This window comes from Cydia pomonella, chromosome 7 (assembly GCF_033807575.1).
Source record: "Cydia pomonella isolate Wapato2018A chromosome 7, ilCydPomo1, whole genome shotgun sequence".
NCBI lineage: Eukaryota > Metazoa > Arthropoda > Insecta > Lepidoptera > Tortricidae > Cydia > Cydia pomonella.
Genome location: NC_084709.1, coordinates 6262420 through 6280747, shown reverse-complemented (window position 1 = coordinate 6280747; position 18328 = coordinate 6262420). Strand labels below are relative to the sequence as shown.

Sequence of the window (18328 nt, the reverse complement as noted above, 5' to 3'; positions counted from 1 at the left end):
TAGTTAACCACCTGGTACTCGTAAGAGCTTCTACAGAATCTGTCAAAATAAAACGAATGGGTGCTAAAACTACTAAACGCATACTATCAATGTGTCATCAAGTTTACTTAACCTGAATTACATGCTCCATGAAACTTCAAAACGGTGAGCATGTAAAAATTACCAGAATTCAACATAGGTTCTTCTTCTTCTTGCTTTCATATTGCTTTCCCGATGTGGTTTAACTGGTCGATTACAAAATCTATTGGATTTACGAGTATACGCTTTAATAATTTAATGAAAAAGATCGGATGTTGAAAACGGTGAAAGAGAGAAAGAGTGCTAACTGAATTAAGGAGAAGCGCAATAGACTAATATAGTGTCAAAATGTTTACAATGAAATCAATGAAATACATATATAAGTATAATAGTACTTAATGATCAAAGTTCGAAAGAAATAGGTATATTATGTGAGACTGAAGTGGGCTCAGGCAATTTGTGAAATTTTCGATTCGAATTAATATCTAACCGGCAATATTGATATTATAGTTTCTCATAATTATCATGCATCCATTTGTAAATGCAATGGTCACTGATCAAGATCTTAAACTTGTGATATCACTACGTTAAATACACGAGGGTTACCGCAAAACAGCCTAGGAGCTCCTAACCTTAGTCATGATTCAGCAATCGTCTTGCGCGCATTATTATCAACGCTAAATACCAAAATAAATTAACGCGTAGATAAACACTAATGAGTGGAAGTTACTAGCCCTTATGTAATTTAGTTGTTGACAAGTCTGATATAAACAACCGTTGTCAATGTGTGCAAACTGGGTCAGTGCGAGGCGTTGTGTGGTTGTGTGCATCAGCTGTCGGCCGCCGGAGGTCGTTGCCCTCTAGCAACGAGGACAACGACCCCCTTACATCCCATCCCCTAATTGGCAAGGTGGATCGCGGGTTGTTTATATGTAAATTCGCACGAGAGCGTTGCTAAGTGACGAATGAGTTCAACGCTTTAGGATTTAGGACAACGTAGGCAATTGCTATGCGTAGCACGAAGGATCATCTAAATAAAATTAAATCCAGTTCAAAATAACATGCTTTGATCGTAATATTCCTTACACTAGTGGGTACAAATCTTGCGTGGTAACAACTAGCTCCTTGTATTCCTTTGCACATTAAATACGATACAATATAATATTATAAAATTGATCATAGATGATATGCCCGTGTTATTTCTTTATGTTCTTCATTTGCCTTTGAAATGTCTTTATACACTAATAGGGTATCGTCACTATCATTTATCACTTGATCTATGATAAAAACCTAGGTACATTGCATTTATGTTGTTCTGTTTTATTTGTGAATCTAACCTAATAGTTCGATCACTTTTACGAGGAATTGGTAGTGATCTTTCCATATAAACGTTCTAGACATTTTACTCTGGATTTTGACCCTAAATGAATATTTTTTTATATCATTACAATGGTTATTTCGATGTTTTTGCAAAAAACCGGTTCCGATCCCTGAATCAAACTACATTAAGGCAATAATATAGGCGCCAAAAGGCGGAGGAAAATGTCGAGAACGAAACCTCGATTGCTGAGATTTTTACGTCGGGTTTTTGGGTGGAGCTGCAATTGTCCTTATCGCACATTTTTGAGGTTCCGTCCGTGTCTGCGAGACAGCAACATTGGGGCTCAACTAATATTGCCTTAATGTAGTTTGATTTATTATAAACCTTTGAGGCAAGATTTTGTAATCTTAGTTTTTTGTCTGTCTTCTGTTTACATATAGGAAAAACTTCCTACTGTTCCGTTTTGCATAAAGCGTTTAGTGTATCATTTCATTGATGAATATGATTCACCCTACGAATATGGTAACCCTGATTCAATTATTGATCGAGATAGGATGGTGACAGGTGACAACTCTCATTTGGCAACAACAGATTGCCTTGAAAACAATCGTATAGACCCAGAAGACGACGTGAGAAACCTTATGAATGGTTGTTAACATAATACTAATACTGCACTGTATACCATCAAAACACCAGTCGAGTGACATGACACAGTCATAAATGTAAGAAGTGACGGTTGTAAAACAATTTTTAGCAGAACTTGAACTGAGGGCTATGAAGATAACGTGTTTTTAAGTTTTCCAAAGTTATAGCTTCACATAAATATAGCTTAACCAAAATAAAGCTTTACCTGTAGAACTAAGCCTATAAATAGCAGCCACTTTGAGGTCGTGGATACAGTGGAATACGATTTTATCAAACTATTAATACCGCCCACACAAATAACTAAACCGATTAGAACCTCTAGAACTGTTTGGGACTTAAATCATGCAGGGCGTACGGTCTCACTCGTTTCTGTTGAAGCTGAAGAGGACAGAAGACTAGATAAAGTGTCGAGGGGTCGAGCAACTCTAAATTGGCCTTCTAATGCGTCGGCGCAGATATCGCAGCCGGTAAACACGCCTGCGTTCACGGGAGCACGTACGCAGTGCGAGCGGCCTCGCTTATAATAATTATTTTTAAAGAGAGCTTGCAAAAAGGAAAACAGACGACTTTAAATCACCTCGAACCAAGCTAACTCTACAGCAATTTTTATAGCACAGTGTGTAAGTGTTTAAACGTCAAACTTCTATGAAACTATGACGTTAAAGATAACATTTGCACAGTATGCGCTAACAAAATCGCTGCAGAGTTAGCTTGGCCTGACTCTAATAGCAGTTTGTAAGCAATCCGAAAGTATCGAAGTACCGTTAATAGAAGAAGCAGCTAAACAGAAGACATGTAGTCTAAGAAAAACTCGTGCCTTGAATTTGACTTTGTTAAAAGTTGACAATTGACAATTCCGTTACAACTTGTCCCCGTATAGCGCTATAGAGTTCGGCCGGTAAACTACGGAGCACTTTTTTTTCTTGGATTACACATCTTCAAGAAGTAACTCTTTGATAAGTGTATAAATTATTTTGTGATATTGAGGTAAACCTCAAAAAAATGTCTAAAGAATTTTATTCCTTTTCCTTCCTAATAAAGCATTTGAAACTTAACTACGAATAAATCCTTCAAAATCTAACACTGAGCACATTCAAATATATTTGACAAATAGAAATGTATACGCTAAGTGCGTAATGGGCAGCCAGGTGATAAACAGAATATTTTCCGACGGATCGAATGATGTTTATTGGCTGCCGGTCAATATTGACTGACGGAGTGATGGCACAAATGGACGGTTCTACCGAAAACACAGTAGCTGACCATCTGTAAACCTTATGGCAACGAGTTAAAGTCTACGTTAGTACGATAAGCCTGCGACCATGATAACTCTAGTTATTAGGAACATTAGACAGCCAATATTGAATTAAAGGACGAATTAGGGCAATATCGTGATCTTCACAAGGTTACAAATACAACAGACGCAATATAAATATTTATATAGGGTATCAATTACCAGAAGTAGTAGTTCAACGCCAGTAATTAATTTTCCTCATAGGAAATACTGCAGTTTATGTTTAGCATATTAAAGTGCCTGAACAATGTCTGGGTGTTCGTCCGTCGGTCCGAATTCCACTGGATTTATTCAGCAAAAAATATAATATGTTGATTCCGCTAAATTTACAAAAATGTTACAATGTTAAACTGTGACTATGTAGGTATTTGAAGTAAAACATATTTATTTTGCTTATACACAAATTTATCCCCAGTACATTATTATGGTACACCTCATTACATGAATTTAGCTTACATTTAAACGTTACATTAAGGACACTATAAATGAAAGTAATTTTAATGATTACATCGAAATTATGTATGTAGGGTGCACCTGTACCTACTGTGCCGATTATGAAACAAAAGGCGTTTGCCTGTCTACAATTTATTTTAAAGGACCCTCTTTCTCTTATTAAAGAAGGCAATATAAAGAAAAATACAAAAGCCGGAACGAATACATTCCTTTTTGTAATTTAAGCAATACTTTTAGGACAGATTTGAGCAATCAGGAATAGTCTAATTGTGATTTTTAATTTTGGAAAGTATACCAACTGTACATGTAAAAACATGTAAGTTTACTACGGATAAAGACAAATGGTTCCTCCATTTGTAAGAGGAGGCCGAATCCCAGAAATGATCCTTTGTCATCAGAAGCTAGTTGATCTTGAAACTAAAAGTTGATTGATTAAAAAGGAAGTAGTGTCATAACCTGGCTATTTTTTAAAATAATTTTCATTCATCATCAAGCCGTTTACATTTCCGCAATCAAAATGGAAACCGTCCTTCTTGAAGGTTTTTTGGAGGTTTATATATTCAAGTTACAATGTGTATTGCATTTATTCCATTCCCATTTTGATCGCTGCACAATCCGCACAATACTATATTTTTTATCGGCGGTGAACCAACAAAAGAGAATCGAATTGAGTTCTCAAGTAAACAAAGGAACTAAGACTTAATGAAATTTAAAAACGCATCGAAGTTCCCACCGAAAATGTGTTAGTTCCTGTACATTTGACGACCGATCTGGCCTATAGTGGGTAGTGGCCCTGCCTATGAAGCTGATGGTCCCGGGTTCAAATCCTGGTAAGGGCATTTATTCGTGTGATGAGCATGGATATTTGTTCCTGAGTCATGGGTGTTTTCTATGTATTTAAGTATTTATAAATATTTATAGATTATATATATCGTTGTCTAAGTACCCTCAACACAAGCCTTATTGAGCTTACTGTGGGACTTAGTCAATTTATGTAATAATGTCCTATAATATTTATTTATTATTATTTATTGTAGCAAGCTTTTTACTACTCCTTAACATTGTTCAATAAGATTATTTTTAGGCAATACTTTCGAGTGTCTCACGTTAAATAACGATCCATACAACGAGCGCCCAAAATAAACCGAATGTCGGAAAGTACAGTCAAGTGAGTTGAAAACGGGTCCGCTTTATATAAAAACTTGTACAAGTTGTGCCCTTTTTCGTACTCTTAAGTGTATTCCTAATAAATCGACCCGTCCTTGTTTATATGTGCGAATTTCTAAATATAAGTTCTACTTTCTCGGGTGTTTTGGCATCGAGAGTCAACAACAAGATTGTAATCAAACGCACGACGCTCGTCACGCATTCTTCGGGAGCTATAGATGCAAAAATCTTTGAAGGAACGTCGAAGATCAAAGAAAGGAAGCAAAAGGGATGGTATCTACCTACGCAACATTTTTATCTCAAAAACGACGAACGAAATATAGAAAACCCTCAGCCCTCACAGACAGATCTTAGATGAAAACAGAACGTACTTAACGAAATGGGAGTTAGCTATTTTCTGAAGAACCATCGACCAATGTTTAAGTATCGTGCGACACGTACCTGCGTGTATTTCGGCGATAAGCAGAATTGAACGACATAATATCTATTAACACATTTTCAACAAAATACATCGACCTATTAACAAATACTCACCAGTTTGTAAGAGCACCTATCGAGCAGTGTTGGGCGTAATCAATTACTTATGTAGTTTTATGTAATTAGATTACAAGTAGTTAAATTATTTGTAGTTGATTACATGTAGTTACAACTACCTGTAATTAAGATTACTTTGTAATTTGTAATGGAAATTACATTAATTTATAAGCATAATTACTCAATTACTTATTGATAGGCAAAGATGAGCAAATTTAGTACTTTAGTACTCTCTCAGTAAACAAAAGTAATAATATTTTATTCTATATTTTTTTCATACATTTACTTACCTCATGCCATATAAATTTGAAAAAAAATGCTTTACCGCATCATGGAACTGACCACCTGACAAAAACTCGTTTTTGCCCAAAAATTATCATATTTTTTAATAACTCCCTTTTTACAAAACTAACAATCATTGTTTTAAATGAAAAGTCAAACTTGGTATGTTATAAATAAGATCAACTTAAAATTCGTTCATTTTTTAACCTGATTTGGGATACAAAGATGATCGGAAACATATTTTTGAGTAAAAGTAATTTGTAATCGCATGAAGTAATTTATAACAGATTACAATTACAAAATGTAGTTATTAATTCGATTACTAACTACAAAATGTAGTTAGTAATCATTAATCAAACGCTCAACTACTTTTTCCTAGTAATTGTAATTTGTAGTTAAAACTACATTTTGTAATCATAATCGTTAATCTGTAATCCAACTACTTTTTTCCCAACCTGCTATCGAGTACAAATACCGAAAAAAAATTGTACAATAATACTGAAACAAAAAACAATATAGAACGTGTACCACTGCAATGAAAAGTATGTTAAATGGTAAGCGAATTTGCGTGGTCTACTAAAAGAAAGTAGGTAAGATATGCGTGTCTGTGCGCCTCGTATAAATAAATCACAATAGGTAATCTGTCAATAGAGATCATGGCTAATCAGAATCATCTCATTACTCCCATTATCGAAGTTCATTCGGGATCATCTCGTCAACAAGCCATTGATAGCATTTTTGTGCTTGTTGCCTACGCCCACATCGTACATTACATATATACTCGATGTTTATACGGGCAGCTGACGCACGTGGTTCGGTATCGTACGATTGTTGTGCGTCGACCGTATCTTTCAATCTTTCAAAGATGATGCAAGATATAGGAGATGTCACTTAATGTATATGCAATCCAGTGCGGTATACTGGCGTGAAAAATTGTCCGGTTCGAGGGACCACCTGGGCGCTTAGCCAAGATGTCAATCGTCCGCTCTGTAGCGAACGATACGGTAATCTCTGTCTGTATACTTTGTATCACTCTTTAATATTAGTGCAACAGAGACAGTTGTGTTTCGTTCGAGACGGAACATAAACGCTAGCTACACACCCTGGTCCTTTTTTCCCGCTAATACCTTGATCAGTTTTGGTTATACTGTTAAAACTTATATTGTTCTGAATTTAACTATAGTTGTAAAAGTAAATTTCTTAGATATGATGTTTTTTTTTTCAAAACCGTGGACTTTAATCCTTTTTTCTTTTATCAGCTCCAAAAAGCGAATAAACTCTCATGAAGAGAGAGTTTATTCGCTTACACTTTTAACTTGGGAGCACCCCGAAATTTATTTCTTTGCATTCGTCGCTCTCGACAAAAGACTGATAATGGGGCCGCCATGTGCACAAAATGAGTCGTAACAAAATCAAAGTGTAACTAAGATGACAGTTTTAATAACCATACAGAATAATGGACCACATGGTTTAGTAGTTAAGAAAAAAATTATGATGCTGAGAGAGAACTATCAATTTCTCAAACCAGTCGAGATGCTGCACATCATAACATCCTCCCATCCGGTATTTTATTGATGTTGATCGCATCTTGATTTTATTAATCTGTGGTTTCAAGTGAGCTTGTTTACATTGGTTTATTTTTGTACAATAATATTGTATACTCTCTGCTACTCACAGGGCACAGTCACAGTCAAGGATCATTAAATTGGTCAAGGTTAAGATTATAAAGCGTATTATAAAGGATGTTAAAAAAATGAAATCAACATTGAAAACTAAACCATACAATGTTCTAGCGTATTGAATTGAAAGGTACCTCCATTAATTATTTCCTTTATCTAAAGAACGGCACATGTTAAGTGCTTAAATACGTTTGACGTAGACAGTGCTCACGTGCTTTTGGCAACTGTAGTTACCAGTCGTCACCCTTATATCCTAGGCAATAAGTTCTATGAAAAATATCAGGCAAGTGAGTGGCTAGAGCTCTTGTTGATTGCATATAACGTAATATTTTGATAGTGTTAACGATCTCCGCTATGCTATTCCTCAACGCCCACGCGAGGTATTTGTAAATAAGGTATGAAATATTGTCACGCCGGAGTTCCACGAAAGACGTCAATGGGAGCAGAGGAAATCGACCAGGAAGAACACTAGTGACCGAGTATTCGTTTACTGAAATAGATTTAGTCGGTATCACATAAAGTAGGTGAATAATTACTTTGAAAGTTTACGCGAGTTGGACACTTTTATTGTAGTCCAAGATCTTTATGATTGCATAGTCTGGCACTAAAATTAAAGAGAAGCTGCACTTTCTGCAGTTCAGAGAAAGTTTTCGTACATAAATATTAAGACGTGTTTCTTTAGACAAATTTCTACTAATATACACATTAAAACTCATACTATTGCCTATATACATGAGTATGGCTTCCACCTGGCAGCTGAGGCATAGTCACTAAGTAATTTGATACTTGGCATATGTATGTCGAATTAGTGTATAAATAAATACGATTAGGCGAGTTTTTTTCTTCTTTATCCTATATCGTAAGATTACCTCCGATTAACCGTGGACTTGTGGATCAGGTCCAAATGTCGCAAGCAGAGAACTATAACTGCTGGTTACAATCTCAATTAGACATACAGATAACTGCAACCTGCCCGAAGAGATACGAAATAACCGCTAGCCACGCCTTGGATAAATGCCAACACCTTTCGCCAGGTCATTCTCACAAGAAATCTGGAATAACTTCTGTCTGATCTAGTATGTAATCGACCGCGTGGCCGATACCCAGAACCTCTCTACTTGAGTGGCGGGACGAAAAATAAAAATTACCTCATTATATATCTTGACTCAGTAGCCAGCCTTTATCACAAATCTGGAAGAACTGACTCAAACCGTCTGCTGACAAACCGCATGGCCGATACCCAGAATCCCTACACTTGAACCGAAGCCAGTGGTGTGACAGAAAATGTAAAAATAAAAATTATCTCTTAACTCTTGAGTGAGTATTTCACAAACTCGACACATGTAGTGACTAAAGCCAATGATATAATGTAATATGCGAAATCTGCAACTGAGTGGTAGATTTTTAGAGCACAAGGTTATTCGTTCCGTGTGTGAGTTCCTTGATTATCATGAACAAACGGACTACTGTCTGAGGTATTAACCTATTTAACGTTATCTAGTTCCTAATTGAGTCACAATCCTTCCGCCTTGCAGACGGTTTTTATCAGAGCGTAGGAAAATGACTTTCCTATAACTTATATTTTATCTTAATGCCTGCCTTACCGCAACTCATTAGGAATTTAGCAAGTTGAGCAAGTGATGTACCTAAGCGGGAGGTGGTCCGATTTTTATTTAAGTACTCAGCAACAGCTTTTGACAGTTAAACACAGTTATATTTTAAAGACAGCTAATAAGGCGTTCGAAAGAGTTGGGAAAGTTCTCGAAAGTTTCTGGTTTCTGGGTAATATCGGGAAAAGAAAATTTCGTTCCCCATACAAAAAGGTAAAAAGTTCCGAATTATTTCCACGTGGAAAATTTCGACACAGCAGTAGGTAGACTTTTAGTTATTAATAAATTATGATAATGAAATGAATCCATTACGAAGGTAGATTAAGCACGTTATTTATCGTCGTTCATTAAATAATAATACCATCAACTATGTTAGCCAGTTGGCTACTGCGCAGTAAGTGAACAATATAACATTATCTATGTACAATATGTACCTCAAGAATGTATCTTAAGAACTAAAGTATTGTTAATATTATGTGTGCTAATCCATTGGACACGAATTTCAGTCATGAATCATGAATAATCGTCGCAGAGAAACCCTGATTGTTTTGAACTTCTGACAAAGTGCTTGCATACTGTGACAGCAATTCTGCTGTCACAAAATAAAGCATTCGCTTTATGTCGCACCTTTCTTGTTCCAATAAGGGAAAATAACAAAAGATCTGTAAAAGCATCATCATGGAATAGGTATTTCCTTCAGTAAATTCGTTTAGATTAGCAATAGTTCCAAGGGAAAAACTCTGACTTCCATCTTACTACATTACGTGATAAATGACTTTTGTCTTGCATATCAAATACCATGCCTACTAGATATATACTAATATATATTTTTTTTTTTTATACTACGTCGGTGGCAAACAAGCATACGGCCTGCCTGATGGTAAGCAGTATCCGTAGCCTATGTACGCCTGCAACTCCAGAGGAGTTACATGCGCGTTGCCGACCCTAACCCCCTCCCACCCTCGTTGAGCTCTGGCAACCTTACTCACCGGCAGGAACACAACACTATGAGTAGGGTCTAGTGTTATTTGGCTGCGATTTTCTGTAAGGTGGAGGTACTTCCCCAGTTGGGCTCTGCTCTAGATCTGGAATGACATCCGCTGTGCTGTGCCCTACCACACAGAGCGAGATGACATTCACAATGCCCATACCTCTCTTGTGGACGTAGTTTAAGGACATACCCGGGTCCGGGTAATATATAGGTATAGTAGGATAACCATTTATTTTAAATAATAAAGGAAGGAGTTCAAAAGTACCTGAGAATAGAGTTTAAAACCGTAAGACAACTGCACATTTACAGAATGACCATAAGAACCAATTTGAAAACGGCCTTTCATCGATTTTTCTTTGACTCTATTTATTTATGTAGACATCTCTTATCAAAACCCGTAGAACGTTTAAAAATCTCAAGAACTGCAATTAGCAAGTTCATTTGCGGATACAAGTAATCAAATACAAAACGATAAGATAACCACTCTTAACAATATCTAATATACTCTTGTTCCGTCAACATCAAAGACATGTTTACACGGTTGGACCTTATTCCATGGTGATAAGGGGATAAATGTTTAGATATATTTGGTATGGCCGGCACAATTCCCGCAGCAAACGGAACGCACTATTAAATACCCGCCGGTAGTTCTGTACCACCTTTAAATCAGGTTCTACATCCGCTCGCTATCATTTGACTTGTAATCTTTCCATTTCATCAACTACGTTAACTGGTTTGCAACGGAAATTAAATATAAAGCTCGATATACCATAAATTTACATAAAGTACAGATTTATTTACGAAATCTGGCGCCATGTCTATGAAAATCATTAATAGCATATTAGTACAATTCACGCAACAGTGCCAACAGTCAGACTTAAATCGACCGGGATATGGACTATGAATGTATTGTTTTGGAGCTCCTGATATTTCGAAGCAGTTACATGCATGTTGGTCACGGGTAACTGAAGATAGCGGGAGGGTGTCAAATTATGAAATTAACCGTGAATGATTCAAAACTGTTAGTGCCAACAGCTCTGTTTTATAACTTATATAAAGTTTTCAATTGAGGACTGAGAAGATAAGTAGAATATGCCTTTTACATTGTGGCGTAACCAACTTTCAGGCCAATTCGGACGTAAATACACGGACATCCAAATTATGTCATTTAGTCATCATGCATTCGTTCGTACCTATTCGTACATGTATTGGCGCGAGCGAGACGCACAATAACTAAATGACATTCAGATGTCATTTTGATGTCAGTGTACGTTCGAAATGTTCGAATTGGGCTGATAGTTAAGTACTTCCAAGTATTTATCTAACGATAATTGGAAATGTTACATTTTATGTTTTTTTTTTGTACTATCAGTAGTAAAAGAGAAGAACGAACCCATTGCTTTACAGACAAATAAAATAAAGTTCCCACTGAAGAAATCTAAGACGTGTTTATTATACACGCACTATTACTGCAGCCAACGTATATGAAACGAACAATAAACTTGATAGAATAGAATAAATTATAATTCTGAATTGTGTAAGTATTGAAATGAAATGTACAAATTAAGCGGACAACAAGTTTGACCAGTTCTGACTACGGTCTCGCCTGCACAGGGAATAATTCTATAGGTGATAATTTCGTTTTATAAAAATAATAAGGTGAACAATAAAAGAACAAGAAAAAGTTCTGTGGGCTATTAGGCTTAAAAATACAATTAGTAATCGTCGATATTGACAAATGACATAGCGCTGGTACCTCCACATATCCTGAATATGTCACAGAATAAATATTAGTGCTACCGTACAGATATGACACTTTCTACAAAACCGAAGTTTGACAGCGATGCAGGGACGAACCAAGCTGTCCCTTTCCCTATGTATGGCACTATCCCTTTTGGCTATTTGGGGTTGTCAAAATTCAAGTCCTATCTGTGGTTATGCACGCAAATGGGCCAATCACCTCCGCACTTCCCGATATCGGGGCCGAAGTCAGTCCCGATATCGGGCCTGATAATCATTTTCCGTGTCATGGAATATCAGCACATCGTTAACAATATTTGGATTGTAAAAAAATGGTTCATACGCAAAAATATCAATCATTGAAAATTTTTGGCAATTAGAGACAAAGTATTTATAAGATGACCTCACGTGTATTTTTTCATAGTGAACGAAACTAAGAAAAAATATCTACCACATACTTTTTCTCGGTTTCGTTAAACATAAATCTTCACTTGGCACTTCAAAATAGCGAGTATAAACAAGATTTACTCTATACAATACTATTTATCTTCAAATTAGGTCGAATGAAAAAATAAAATAAAATACACGTGAGATTATGTGGGGGAGGGGGGGGGGGGGGGGGGGTAGTCAAAAACCTCACCAAATATCACCAAGGGGAGGCGGGCGGGTCAAAAAAGTAGCCGAAAAAACCTCGCGTGATTTGTGCACAAGCCCATACGCATTGCGACAAAATTAAAAACACGTTTTTACATTCCTGACAACATACCAAAAATAACCTACGTAATTTGGTCGAGTTATGTGTTGCCCACCATAAACCATACTAAAATTTACGGTGGGGAATAAAAAAAGAGACTTTGACAAGGACAATCAATAATAGCGCTTTCTCTGCTACTCCTGCTGAAAGATACATAAGACTATTCCGTTCGACTATCATTCCCCCACACCGCTCATGCCTGATCCAGATTCAATAATACTAAATTCATGTCTATCAGTCATATGTGAGCAACGCCCAAAGACTAAACAATCAATCAAGTTCGAATCAGTTTAATGCTATTTTTATAGATAGACGAATGATAAAAATTGGCATGATTATCACGCAATGTGGATCAGTGGAATATTTACCCAATATATAGGTAATGCTATTAGATATGTTATTTTCGTGTAACGATACCTATGCTAATGTTAGAATCAACTTCTTCTTGTTACTCGTTGATGCTTACGGTCTCCTGCAATAAATAACATTTCTTAACAAACTATGCTAATGTACTATAGGGATGTAGCCTGTATTTTAATTTTTTTTTTATCATACACCTTGCACGAAATAAAGCACCAGAAATTTATAAGGAAAATATAGCGGTTATTTTTTGACAAAATTTATATTTAATAAATAAATAGGACATAACTGAAAAAAAGATGACTTGGCCGTGACGTCACTTATTCTGTTCATATACCTACATACATAGTGGCTAATCATTTTGACAGTTCGAAAAAGAAACTGGTTTGACTAGCAGGCAAGTATCCTATTGTTGCATGGCTGACGCGCGGACAAAATAACATGGAAAAAGTTGATCCACTCTCAGTTTTTTTATCATATTATTGGTAAAAAACAAAGCTCCACCTTAGAAAAACCTTCCTCATCCGTTCCGCTGACGGTGATAATATAATTAAGTGCTTAATAGGGTGTTTTTTCTTAAAATTTTGAAATTTCAGGTGTGTATTACAAATATATCTCAAAAGTTACCTAATTAAATACATATAATTGCGATTAGCATTAAACATAATCTACCTGAGATGTCACTTTTAAACTTGCTCAATTGCATTGAAAAGCTCTTAGGCTCGGTCTCCCAGATATTATAATTATCACCAAATCTTAGCGAGCAAATTAAGGCGCCATTTTTACCTAAATAAACCACTATGATTGCCATAAAATGTAAGCATATTACCAAATAAAGTATAAAGATGCCAAACTTACTAGCCCCTCCCCATCATGGCTTAGGTTAGGTCTAACCTGTGACCCTTAAGAGAAAAGTGGGGTAGGTTAGGTTAGAACTGAGATCCTTACAGAACTGAACTGCTATCATAAACGTGGGTTAATTAAATTAGACATAAAAAGCTCAGACCTTAGTAGACATTTTTACAATAGTATAGGGTCAAACTTTATATCTTATACCTTTAAACGAGCAATTCTTGTATATATATATATATATTTCCGGGATCTCGGAAACGGCTCTAACGATTTTGCTGAAATTTGGTATATGGGGGTTTTTGGGGGTAAACAATCGATAGTCTTATGTTTGGGAAAACGCGTGTTTTCGAGTTTTCATGCGTTTTTCTTTCGACGCAGAATATGGTCACTAATTTCGTGTTGCCGACCACTGTACGTCTGGTCCAGCGGGTTAAGACGCGGACTGATAAACGAGTGTTACGGGTTCGAATCTCGCCCGGTGACTAACTTTTGTTTTTTTTTTTTAATATGTTCAAGTTTATATATATATATATATATATATATATATATATATATATATATATATATTTTTTTTTAATTTTTATTGTTTTAGACAAGTTTAATTTAGTAAAAAATGTAGTTAACATTATCACCTATACACCACCATATTACAATAAATAGTTATAACCGAGCTAAGCTCGGTCGCCCAGGTACTAGGAATTTATATACTAATGGGGTGAATATATAGTATATATTATATTTATATACTATATATTCACCCCGTAAATTATTGCAGGTGACTAAATAAACAACCTGTATTTGGGTAACTAATGATTTATCTAGTAGTTTATAGTATTTTATGCAACAGTTGTATAAGAAGGGTCAAAAAAGCCGAGTGGCGTGAGTTACAATGTGAGCCGGAGCCGAAGGCGTAGGCGAACATTGTAAAGGAATACGCCACGAGAATTTTTTGACCTACTTATACAATGTTGCATACAATATTTTTCCTACGAGTCAACAAAAATAAATCTTAATTTAGGTAAACAAATTACAGCAAAAGTATATAGCCAAGACGCGCGAGCATACCTTGTTACGCGCCCGGCCCGCCCCGGGCCGCGGCCGGCCGGTCGGCGACACCTCCTCGTAACTCATGAGGCCCTGGTACTGGCTACTTGCTAAATAAATTTTTTGGACAGTTTTTTCTCAATATTGGCCACCGTAGCCTACGGAGACTAACAAGCAACGCTAAGCGGTCTTCGTAGTCTATGGGTGTTGCTATATTACGGGTGTCACATGCGTGTTTCTGACTTATGAAGTAATTATTTTTACTATGCAACCAAATGAATATTTTGTAAGTTGGCAGCAATGCACTTAGTTTAAAACTGTATTCGTTTTGGTTTTGTTAGGTTGGTAGCCATTAATCGCAGTAACGTTATAGCTTATAAAAGCACAAGAGCTTTTATGAGGAATAGACAATATAGACTTTTCTTGAAATCTTTTATGTATGTTCTTATATTCGTGTTAATGAATGCATAAATGACAGATAACAGTAGAGGAGTAGGAAAATAGTATAACGAGATGTTAAATATTTGAATGACATTTTTAATTAAAATGTGGTTAATATTTTGGCGATCATTTACTATTTTTCGCGGGTAAAATGATGTTTTGACGTTCTATAATATTTTACTATATCTGGTGAGTGGTGATCAGTTAAATACAAGCTGTTTTAATATAATAAAATCACATAATTAATTAAATTTAATTGCAAAAAAATAAAATTACTTACTTAAATATACGGTTATCAGCTCGTTAGCAAATTTTCCATCAGTAAAATGGATGGATAGATCAAACAATGCCATGTAATTGTAATAATTTATCCGTTTATTTTTACTCAGCGATTCAAACTCATGTCTTCCGATTCGAGTTTACACTATATCCCGATCCTACACAATTTCTTGCAAGTTACCGGCTTACAGATCGCGTAAGACTGATTTAACAGCGATCTCCCAACCATTCCTGATGAGGGTCCTAAGGGCCTACCGCGAAATACAAAAATCGAAGTTTCGTTATCTGCCTCTCTATCGCTCTTGCCTATTTGAGCGATTTCGTTTTTGCGATAGGACCTCTAGCGCGACCGATCGGCCTTCGCTTTACTGAGCGTCCCTTATTATTATATTGTTCCTTGCCGATTTCAAATTGAATCTTATGGCAGTAACGGCTTATTCACTACCTAAAATAGGTACCCTTTTGATAGAGAAGGTACAGTCAGCCAAGAAAGTGGTTTACCACTTTTCGACTCTAATACTTGACAAATAGAGTCGAAAACTGGTAACCCACTTTCTTGGCTGACTGTACATAAGTATAAGTGTATAGTGGAGATATCGCGGGCATGGCGACGAGCGAACTGCGCAGCGCGTTATTTTGGTCGGAACAGCTGACATGTGGCAGCTAACATCAGAAGCTCGTTCCACGTGGCGGGAAACGCTTTTTATGCCTATTATATTTCAAATATTTCTTTTTAGGCGCTTTTACTTAGCTTAATTATTACTTACTTTTACTTACTTGAGTATTAATCAACTTCCCAGTGACTGGAAAAGTTCTGTAACTTTCATGACATTGCAATAATACCTATGCTGAACTGATGACAATAATGACGCAGTCAGAAAATGGCTATAAAAAAGGTACATCGAGCTTGGGCTGAATAGAAAGATCTCGAGAAGGAATTATCAGACGCATGTACAAAGAACAGAGAGTAGAGGTTCCAGTCAGCAATAAGTTCTATTGTAAGTAAAATATTTTTTTGACAGTAACTATAGTTAAAACGAAAAATATTACTTTGCTAATCCGCGAAAAAAACCACGCGTTTGAATAAGATTGACACCACTTTTTTTATTACTATGGATTTCCGGAAAGTAACGCCTGATTCTATTCATTAGTAACTATAGTTGATACAATTAGGCTAATACGTTTGGGTCCGCCTCTTAGGGACCTAAGTCAGGTCCTTCGCCGTTAACACTGATCCTTGGGAGGTTCTTTTTACATATAATCTAATCGAGAATGTAGTATGTAGAATCTAACTTGCAAAACAAATCAAAATAAAACATTAAACTAACTAATAGCTCTGTGAGCTGTAGATCTCACGAACCCCCAAAACTGAATCAACCGATCAAGTGTGTTCATAAAATTTCACGACTCGATTGAGAAATGCGACCTGTAGAGGAGAGCATCCGGACATACGAAATCATTTTTGCCTAAGCTGAAACGAAGACCTTCGCTTCGCTGTCAAAAAAGTCTTAACCTTACGATGTGTATTGCATTGAATCGTTTGGGTTACACGAGTTACAATGTGCATAAGACTAAGAAAGATGTAGCGATAATATTATTGGAAGAAATTAAATGAAGTTATCTAGCGGAACTAAAATGCGTTAAACAATTACGGCATCGCAAAAACATGTGCTACCTCGATGTCACAATTACTTGACTGTAACCTTTATTGCAACGATGTAAGATCTACCAATGGTCATATAAATATGTAGCTGTTATATAGCGAACATATTTAATAGCTTACTAAAGCAAGTTAGTTCATATGATTCATAACGTTATTGTTGCACATTGTACTTTTATAATATGTAAGTATGTATCACCAACAAAGAAATCACGAACTATTTGAGCAGGAAAATTGCTTGATAACACGACAATATGAACGATATTGATTAGATGATATAGAATGGCAGATAGTCATTGCGAAACAAGTCCAAAAGAGACCCGCAAAAGGGTAAAATGGGGCTTGGATTTTACTTCTTCATTTAACGAAATACTTAAGCTAGAACAGACATTTGTACTTGGACCTTTAGTTAGTCTCTTTATGCGACAGGCAAGACAAGGAAGTTGAGCGCCGTGTTCAAAATGCCTGGAAGAGCTACTGGTCTATGAACGAGCTAATGAAGGGCGATTAAGCGTAAACTCCTTGACATGTGTATTAATATGCCTTCCCTAACCTACGGTGCCCAATCGTGGTTGCTCCCAAGAGTCAGAAGTCCAAATTGAAGGTTAGCAAGCAAGCAATGGAGCGCAGCATTCTAATTGTCACAAGATCGGAACGCATCACTAAACTGCGCTCCAAAACACGCATAGCTGACGAAGGGGAGAAGACCGCCTTCAGGCAGTGGGAAGTGGGACTGGGTAGATCACGTCTGACGTATGCATCCGGATATGTGGGCTAGTATAGCTACCAATTGGATGCCGCAAAATAAATGCGGACGTGGTAGACCCAGACGGAGAAGGCGGGACAACTTAGACACCTTCATCAGTAACTGGCCGGAAAGAACACAACTACGGGAGTTGCGGAGATCAAGGGGCGAGGCCTTTGCCCAGCAGTTGAACACTATAACGGACTAAGAAAAAAGTTAACGAAAAAAAATTGCTATAGGTAGATTCCATTTCAATGAGTTACACAAATTTACATTTAAAGAAAAAAGTACCTGGGCGACCGAGCTTTGCTCGGTTATAACTATTTATTGTAATATGGTGGTGTATAGGTGATAATCTTAACTACATTTTTTTACTAAAATACTGAACATATAAAAAAAAAAAGTTCGTCACCGGGCGAGATTCGAACCCGTAACACTCGTTTAGCAGTCCACGTCTTA

General features: G+C 36.5%; 1 long non-coding RNA gene across 1 annotated transcript in view; it reads right to left on the bottom strand.

Annotated features, from left to right (window-relative positions):
- Positions 1–18328, bottom strand: part of LOC133519680 (uncharacterized) — a 75670-nt gene that overhangs the window by 15484 nt on the left and 41858 nt on the right. The gene's annotated exons all lie outside the window — the stretch shown is intronic.